This window comes from Rhinatrema bivittatum, chromosome 9 (assembly GCF_901001135.1).
Source record: "Rhinatrema bivittatum chromosome 9, aRhiBiv1.1, whole genome shotgun sequence".
NCBI lineage: Eukaryota > Metazoa > Chordata > Amphibia > Gymnophiona > Rhinatrematidae > Rhinatrema > Rhinatrema bivittatum.
Genome location: NC_042623.1, coordinates 115,558,422 through 115,568,214, shown reverse-complemented (window position 1 = coordinate 115,568,214; position 9,793 = coordinate 115,558,422). Strand labels below are relative to the sequence as shown.

Here is a 9,793-nt window from a genome sequence, read left to right as displayed (position 1 = left end):
AGTTCAATCTTTCTTTGATGCTATGCAGGTCTGAGTCTGAGCATCATCGTGTATTATAAAGCTGGATGAACTGTACTGTATCCGTTCTGAATACATTCCTCCCACTCTCCAGGGATCCAGAACATGACCCACAACTTGAATAAATATGGATTTGATGTGTGTGTGTCCAAGCCTTGTATTCATTGCTCTACAGCCTATTTATCAGTGAATTTCATTTGAAGGGAGCAGAGGGAGCCATGAAGTCTTGTTGTAGACTGATAGGGAATTAATCCTTTATTCTCAGAGACTCTGTGGGAGAATAAATGCTATGCTCTTAGAGATTTGATTGAATACAGTTGAGTGCAAATCCTGTAGGCTCAGAGACTCAATTTAATCTGTAGTACTGGATGATAGTTGCAAATAAGGATTAAAACGATGCCCTGTTCCTCAATGAGCTAAGCAAGGCGCGCGTTTATTTCTTTATGTTTACATTCAACACAATTATCTTTCAATAATAATTTTAAAAGAATCAGAACTTCTTTGGCAGCTATTTAAGGATCAGAACCTGTTTGTGTCTTTCCAAAAACCAGTATAAAATGATCTTAAGCCTTCAACATCTCTATGTCACTAAAATCTATCCCTCTATATCCCTACTGTCAAGCTCTCACTTATCTACAGATCAGCTATATAATTTATTAGATTTATTTATTAAAATTTGATAACATGCCATGCATTAAAAACATGATAGAGGGTAAAATAAAATAATATTTTCATATACAGCAATATTAACAATATAATAAAAACCTACAAAGATTTCCTTACCCTAAATTAATTTTGGATTTTCATAGTCCTATAACCATTGGGGCAGATTTTAAAAGCCCTACACACGTAAATCCAGCTGGATTTACGCGCACAGGGGGGTTACGCACTCCGAGCCTATTTTGCATAGGCCCGGTGACGCACGCAAGCCCCGGGATGCGAGTATGTCCCGGGGCTTGAAAAAAGGGGTGGGGCGGGGCAGTCTGGGGCAGGGGCGTGGCCAGAGGCCTTCATAGGCACAAATGTATGCCCGCATGTACCTCTTAAAATCCGGCCCATTATGTTTAGCTCCCTTCAATGGGCTTGTGTAAATTGAACTAAAGATGATGAAAGCTACATAGTTACCTTGGGATTGATTTTGGGCCTCCTCTAGGCAAATAATTGCCATATAGTGAATTTTCCTAAATACGTACTATAAAAGGGGAACTCTGGCCACAGTTCTTTGGAAGAGAAAAAGCTAGGAATTTAAACGCAGCCTAAAAACGTACCTATTTTGTATGGCATTCAACTCATTATCAACCACCCAATAAGCTACTCATGGGCACGCTACCTGCCAACCTTACCCTCCCTTTCAGCCACCCCCCCTAATCTAAGTACTCCCACCTTCCTAATCCATTAATTCAAACAGTCAATATTTTATTTAACTCTATCAAAAAAAAATATTTTATCCTTATACATTTATATGTAAAAATGCCCTCAAAAACACAAAACAGATTACCAGCAAACAAAAATATATATATATATATTTTTAATAAATACTTGCACTGCCCCACTGGGGAATATCCTTGCACTATCACGGAACAGAGATAGTCATCAAACCCTGACATGACCGCGTTTCAAATCTTTAGATCCTTCATCAGGGGATACTTGAATATTCTTCTAAAACAAAAACTGTGTATAACAACTCCGTGGTGCAGGTAGACGAACCATCCTCCAACGTAGCTCTCGCTCACACAATTGCACAGAAAACATTGTATAATGGCATGCATTTAAACATTCACATGGGATCCGGAAACAGCCAGTCACCCCATACTCAGTAACATCACTGACAAATCACAGCAGTGAAGCCCAATCAAGATCCTCATTCAAGACAAAAGGCGACACAGTAATAAAAGTATAAATCCAAAACTTATTGCAGTAGTTCAACAAAGAATCTAAATCACAACCCCACGGGAGGATCTCTGTTGTGGCCGAGGGTATTAATATTTGTAGTCGTAGTCGTGTCTTCAATGGCGGCAGGTCCTGCGATGGTGTCCCATAGGCTACTTGGTCCAATGCCTTCCTCTCAACTGGGTCTCCCATAGGGGAAAGGGGTCTGCAACCCACTCAGTACTCTCTCCCAGGGACTGAACGGGAAGCAAGGATGAGTTAAAGGAATAGACTCTCCTTTTGAGTAACAACCGTAACAGTTTTATTCAGTACCATATAAGAATTAACAAGCATTAACTATGAATTTCTGTTTTGTTTTGTTTTTTTGCTTTTCAGCAATCACAATTCAAAGAACTGGTTCTCATAAATACAGAATTTCATTCAGATAAGTAAACCTTAACTTCGGAGCTCCATCTCTTAAATTATTTTCTGTCTCTCAGTGTGCTTCTTTCTCTTAAGAATTCAGTCTTTGTGTTGCTTTTGTCTTACAGAGAGGCCTCTATGAGAGAAATGTGAGTGCAAGAGATGATCCTTTAGTTAACTAAATATGATTTATAGTTTTTTATTCTCTCACTTTTTGTCTCTATCAGACCTGTTTCTATTTTCTTTTCTGTTATTCTTTCTTTTGCGTCTCATTCTTTTGCCTCTCTTTTGTAAGTGTCTTTGTCTCTGTTCCTTGTTTTCAGGGCTCAGTTTGTGGGGGAATGGCCTGGAATGCAGATCTGGCATTTTTCAGGGATGTTCTTCTCCAGTTCCTCCCCTCCACGCAGGACACACCAGTCTGCACCCACCCCTCAACGCGGAGGTGAGCCAGCTGATTCTGGCTTGAAGCGTAGGCCTGTACTTTGTTAGCTAGAGGTGTGAATCGTGTGATCGATCGTCTTAACGATCGATTTTGGCTGGGGGGGGAGGGAAATCTTATCGTCTTATTTATTTATTTTTTTTAAATCATTAAAAATCATAAATCGGGGGAGGGCGGGAAAACCGGCACACCAAAAAAACCCTAAAACCCACCCCGAACCTTTAAAACAAATCCCCCACCCTCCCGAACCCCCCCAAAATGTTTTAAATTACCTGGGGTCCAGTGGGTGGGTCCCGACGCGATCTCCCTCTCTCTCTGGCCACGGCTGCGTTGAGAAATGGCGCCGGTGGCCCTTTGCCCTTATCATGTGACAGGGCAAAGGTAGCGCCGGCGCCATTTTGGTTCCTGGCTCCCGACGTCACGAGTGCAGGCGATCTCCCGGACCCCCACTGGACCCCCAGGGACTTTTGACCAGCTTGGGGGGCCTCCTGACCCCCACAAGACTTGCCAAAAGTCCAGCGGGGGTCCGGGAGCGACCTCCTGCACGCGGGCCGTATTGCCAATCTTCAAAATGGCGCCGGCACTACCTTTGCCCTCACTATGTCATACGGGTGACGGTCGCCCATATGACATAGTGAGGGCAAAGGTAGCAAAATGGTGCCGGCTACCTTTCAAAAACGATTCACATCCCTATTGTTAGCCGAGGAAAGAGAGGAGGAGAGTTGCTGCAGAGGATGATTTTTCAGGAAGAGGAGGGGCTCAATGTTTACCAGGATAGGGCTTTAGACTTAGAGGCCTTAGGGCCACTGATAGGGGTAATTTTCAAAAAACATTTACATGAGTGAATACCAATTTACCTTGGTAGAAAGGTTTTTGAAAACCTCCTACTCTCCATGTGGCTATAATGATGTACATTGTTCCACAAAGTATATACTTTAACCCACACTGTGAAGACATATTCTGGAGGGTGGATTAGGCTGGAGAAGACAACAATGTGCGTAGTTTTGCATTTTCAAAACTACACTAAAAGCTGAATTTTAAAAGCCAGATATGCTGAAATTAGGGTGTGGACAAATATATCGGGCCAGCACATGCCAAGTGGATTTTAAAAGCCACTCGTATATGCACGTAAATGCCGCTGCATGCACAAATGAAAAGATCCCAAAAAGGCGTTATAGGATTTAAACATGAAATTTGTGTGTAAGTACTTACGTACACCGGGGTCCCCTGCTACGTAACTTTACTTCTGCTATGGATAATGTGTAAAGTATAAAACAAAAAAATCTAGGCAGATCAGTGGGATTTTAAAGGTCAGGGCTATCAGGGCAGAAAGGAGGCTATTAAACTAGTGGGATTCAACGTACACATGTGTGCCAGCGCACCGCTTTGAAAGTTACCATTATAGTTGTCCAAGAAAAATAACGTGCAGAGAAAATATGTTCAAACCTCTTCAGGCACTTTTTCCAAGGTTAATTTTCAAATGGAAAGTGTGTTCATACGTCTTGCTTTCCCTTTGAGAACTGGTGCAAAGTCCAATGATAAAACTATCCACAGACTTATGCGGGCATGTATGACAATTTCCCCTATAATAATGTTAATTATGTTATTCATTTATCTATTTATTTATTTATTTGGCACTTTTTAGATCCTGCTACCTCCGTATTGTATTTGGCCAGTTAACATTATAAACATTCATAAAACATAAAATACGTACGGACATCAGAAACATCATAAAATATAAAACATACAGCAATAACTAAATAGGAATGCTTCATTTATATGCATTCATGCTTATATTTATTTGCAATGCTATTTATATGCATTCATGCTTCATTCTTCAGTGCTGAGTCAACTCCAAATGGCTTATTATCTGCTCATTATTGCTATTCTGAGACCCCAGCATCCTTTGCTCCAGCTATGAGCTCCATTTTATAAATACACTATACTGGCCTTCCTGAACAATTATTCACTACAGCCTTCTCTATGGCCTAATATTGGATAAATTGGCATCATAATTGGTTGAGATTTAAGAAAACTAAAAAGTGCACCAGGTTCTGTCACAGTCAAGCAGGCTGGTTCTGGGATTTGCCCCAGCAGGAGCAGGGCTAGTGCAGAGACCAGACTCTGAGGCAAGAGCAGACTTCATCTTCTGCCTGGACCAGCCACCTCCCAATGGGTTGAGCCCTTAGGTTCTGGTGACCAGCAGGACTTAGCTGTAACAGGAGAGTGGGCCAAGAAATTGAAATGCAGCAGGTAGTAGTGGCATGGCCTGGAGCTAAAGACACGATAGATCTTGGAGGCAGGCAGGGTTAGAGCCAGAAACGACTGGAGAAAGGAAGGGCAGATACTGGAAACAATGCCTAGGACTGAAGACAGGACTACAACTGGAAACAAGGCCTGGGACAACAAGGACAGGACAAGATTGGGACTCGACAGGTCAAGACTAGGACTGGACCACATGAACAGAGCAAGGAGCATAAACACATGAAACAAGTAGAGCAAGTATCCTAAGAAAAAACATAGTAAAAACAGATAAGAATGCCTAAGCAGGCTAGAAGGCAGGGTAGGAGATCCTAGAAGGCTCTAAGGCTGTAAGCAGGGTAAGAAGACTTAGGAGGCCAGAGCACAGTGCTAGAAGATCGAGGCGGCTGCAGGGCAAGTCTGCAAGGCCAAAGAGGCCACAGGGCAGGATTGGAATGCCAAGAATACCACTAGCGAAGACAGAAGCAAGAATGCAGTAACAAGGAAAGCAAGGTGGGCCAACACAAGGAACCAAGGTGACTCTATGAAGAGGCACCGAATGCAGGGAAAGGCTAAGCTAAATAGGGCTGGCCTTGATAATTCATGGGAACATCAAGGAAGTGGCTAGAATGGGAGCGAGTATTGCTGTGTGAGGACCTCTGCTGGTGGGGAGGTAGCCTAGCAACCAGGATTGTGACATTCAAACTTATGATTACCTAACAGCTCTTTTTACATGGTAGGGAAGGTTAAAAATATACTGTAAATGAAGCAATGAAGAAACTTTCCTTCATAACCTCAAATGTGTCAATTTAATCACTGGATTCTGAAAATACACTTAAATTGTAGGTTAGATTTTAGTGATGTGCATAGACAAAAATACCTATTTTATTTTTGATGTGCTAAAATGGCAGCAATTTTTGTTAATTTGTTTTGTATTTTCAGATGTAAAACAACACAAAACAATTTAACAAATGAACATTGATGTTTTCATGTTATTTTAAAATGACAGCATATTTCATATGTCGTGTAATGTTTTATGTGTTTTATTTATCGATGCAATGCTTATCTGCTTAGAATTGGAGACAAGGTGGGTTACAAGTTTTCAAATATATAAATAAATAACTATTATTAGGACTTCTTTTCATTTACCTCCTCATCTTTCTACATTCTTTGCAGATGTCAACAGACTGTAATACTTATAAGAGACAATTTTCAAATAATGTATTTTGGGACAAACGCCATCGATACTTCTAAGTTTTATCCATAGACTTTGCTCCAAGTTTGAAAGTAAGAGTATACAAGAACTTCTGCTTTGAAACTTGGTTCGGATGCATTGTTCCCATGAACAATTGTACCTGTTTTTCTGTGGGTACATTTTTCATTGAAAATAATGTACTATGAGGATAACGTTCAAATAGCGCAGTAGAATATGTGAGCCAGATTTTAAAAAGGTTACGTGCGCCAGGCCTATTTTCAAAAGGCCCGGCGATGCGCATAAAGTCCCTGGATGCGTGTAAGTCCTGGGGATTTACTAAAGGGGTGGGGCCAGGGGCGGGGTCAGAGGGTCCAGGCACAGCGGCCATTTGCTGCTGTGCTTGGGATCGCGTACCGGCAGTTGGCTGGCACGCGCAACTTGCACCTGCCCAGAGGCAGGTGCAAAAGGTAAATTAAAAGTTTTTGGGAGGTTAGGGCTAGGGGTAGGAAAGGTTAGGGGAAGAGGTGGGAAGGTCAGGTTAGGGGGAAGGGAGCTTCCCTTCCAGGTCGATCCGATTTCAGCCTGGGAGGGAACCGAGGAAGGCAGCGTGGCTCGGCGCGTGCAAGATGCATAACTGTGCACCCCCTTGCGTGTGCTGACCCCTGATTTTTTAACATGCACACGCTTCTTTTAAAATCTACCCCTATGCGCGTATATGCCCGTAATCAGATCTATGCTCGTATTTTATTAACCGCAACATGATATTTGCGTGTTCTATAAAATATGTGTATCTCTACCCTACAACATACATAAAATGCATTAAAGGAGTGTATCAATACATTAAATGCTCATACTTTTCTTAGCTATTTTAAAAATATACATGCATACATTTTGTGCATAAAATTAAAGTAGGACTTATGCATGTTAAGTTGGTTATTTTAAAAAATGCATGCGTCAAATATATTACCAGTTTTACCAATTAGTCCACCAGTTCATCCAGTCCTTCTCCAGCTCATCGAGACCCTCCTGGTTCTTCAGCCTGAACTCCCCTCAATTCACACAGACCTCCCACCCAGCCAGTACTACACAATAAACATGTTAATATCACTTATGTCAGATAATTAGCAGGTACAAAATTACATGAGTAAATTGGAAAATCTATGTGCATGTCCTAAAATAAAATGTTGGCCCCATCCCAGAATGTACCCAGATTGCTCCTTTTTTATGTATGTTTATGTTCATGCAAAAGTGAAAATACACGTGTATTTTCATACTTTATAAAATACAGAATATGTGAGTAGAAGCTACTTACTTGCATATATGCTAATTTACATGCGTAATGTTTTGAAAATTCTCCCCTTAGAGTTGAAAATGTAATCTATGCATGTTATTTTCCACTGATCTACCAAAACACACCCATGGGAATGCTTCATCTTAATGTAACTAGAAAACACACACAGTGGAACAATGGAGAACTTTTAGCCACATTGAGGAAGAGGAATTTTCAGACAGACAGTGCTTTTAATCTGCATAAATGCCATTGAAAATGGCCTTTTCTATGGTTGGGTGCACAAGCAGAGATATCCATGATAGATACTTCAATCCATTACCTTCTTTTGTGTGCTCTTCATCCTTTTACTTTATAGTTCTTTACAGCTTTGAAAACAATCTTTCATTAAGATTTGCAAATAAACATACTGTATATGTGAGTCTATTTCTTGTATCTGATATTTTGAATCATTTATCATAACAGATTATCAACATCAGGATGCCAGCCAAAATTCCTTGATTTGGAGTAACATCACTTCACAGTTTTCTTGTTCCAAAGGTAGGTCTCCTGTCCTTAAAATTATTTTTTTAATGTATGCAACATTGAACATTCTTAAAAGTGGTGAACCCTTTATTAGGAGATTGTTATATTCAATACTTTGGATCCCTGAATAACCTATAAACATCAATCCATGAAAGTTGTGCTACAATTAACCTCATGCTGTAATGTGTGATACTCTTTCCTTTTTGCAGTGATATTTCCTAATTAAAATTTAAGAAAAGCAACAAGAAGGCCTCATTAACTCCCTCAAAATAGGATGAGTACTGAAAATGACTTTGTGCAACTTTTATTGTAATGTATGGCTCATTCTGGAATATGATTTAACCTTTGACATTTTTATTTAATTCTTTGTAAAACACTATGATTGAACTATAATTGAAAGTTACTATATAAAATGAAGACCTTTGTCTGTTCGATGATTTCCAGCTAATATCTGTTCAGTGTGCTCATTAAAATTCTGTTTTATATGTTCTCTCTTAATGCCTAATGCAATTGAAATACACATCTCTGCAGGCATTTTTGCTGCTGGCAATCAGCTGAAAACATTAGACACTGACACACCATTCACAGAAAGAGCACTTCTTGAGCATCCTATTCTTTTTTCTGCAGTATGAGAGTTTCTAAAACTATTGATTTTCACTAGTAAATTGACCAGACATGAACTGAAAACAATATGAATAGAAAATAGAGGCAATCTGATTATCTGAGGCCTATACATTGACTTCAATTATTTGAGGGGATTCCTAAAACATTTTTTTTTTAATAATTCTAAAATTAGGCACATGAAATCAGGCGATCGATTAAACTTAAAGTTTTGCAAGTAAAAACATTCCATGCATGGGTTGGATTGGACACTCAGCGGCAGTGCTGTACAAAGTTGTATGAAAGATTTGGATTTGATTGCTTGACAAGGCTTTTGCTCCTCAAGCCAGCTAGAGATGGGGATGCTAAAAAGATAGCATTCACATCTCCAGAGTGAGTCATTGCTGAATGGTGACACCTACTGGCCAGATATAGGGTGCACACATACCAAGTTCCAGAAGTAGCTGTGTTTTATGGCTCCTGGAAAAAAAAAATTATAATTGCAATAACTGTACTAGGTGAAGGTGAATGATATTAAAACTAAGGAAGTCCCCCTAGGCCAGGGGTCGGGAACCTATGGCTCGCGAGCCAGATGTGGCTCTTTTGATGGCTACATGTGGCTCGCAGGCAAATCTTTAATAAAAAAGTAAAAATCTTAACAAAACCCCCCACCCTCCTGATGCCCCCCAAGACCTCCAAAATTAACTTACTACAACCCCCCACCCTCCTGACCCCCCCAAGACCTGCCAAAAGTCCCTGGAGGGCCAGCGGGGGCCGTCGGCTGCCAGTAATCAAAATGGCGTCAACGGCCCTTTGCCCTCACTATGTCACAGGGGCTACCGCTGCCATTGGTCGACCCCAGTGACATAGTGAGGGCAAAGGGCTGTCGGCGCCATTTTGACTACTGGCAGCCGACAGCCCAAGTCCAGGAGATCACTCTCAGACCGCTCCTGGACCCCCACTGGACCACCAGGGACTTTTGGCAGGTCTTGGGGGGCGTCAGGAGGGTGGGGGGGTTTTGTTAGATTTTTACCTTTTTATTAAAGATTTGTCTGCGAGCCCTGGACCCCCGCTGGACCACCAGGGACTTTTGGCAGGTCTTGTGGGGGGGGGGGGGGGGCGTCAGGAGAGTAGGGGGTTGTCGTAAATTAATTTGGTAGGTCTTGTATGGCTCTCACGGAATTACATTTTAAAA

The 9,793-nt window shown here is 41.2% G+C and overlaps 1 long non-coding RNA gene across 1 annotated transcript; it reads left to right on the top strand.

Moving 5' to 3' along the window:
* Nucleotides 1-2,368: 2,368 nt before the first annotated feature.
* Nucleotides 2,369-8,349, top strand: LOC115098894. The gene is made up of 4 exons (XR_003858630.1): nucleotides 2,369-2,459; nucleotides 2,634-2,752; nucleotides 7,939-8,013; nucleotides 8,208-8,349. It is a non-coding gene; the product is annotated as an uncharacterized LOC115098894 (long non-coding RNA).
* Nucleotides 8,350-9,793: the final 1,444 nt, after the last annotated feature.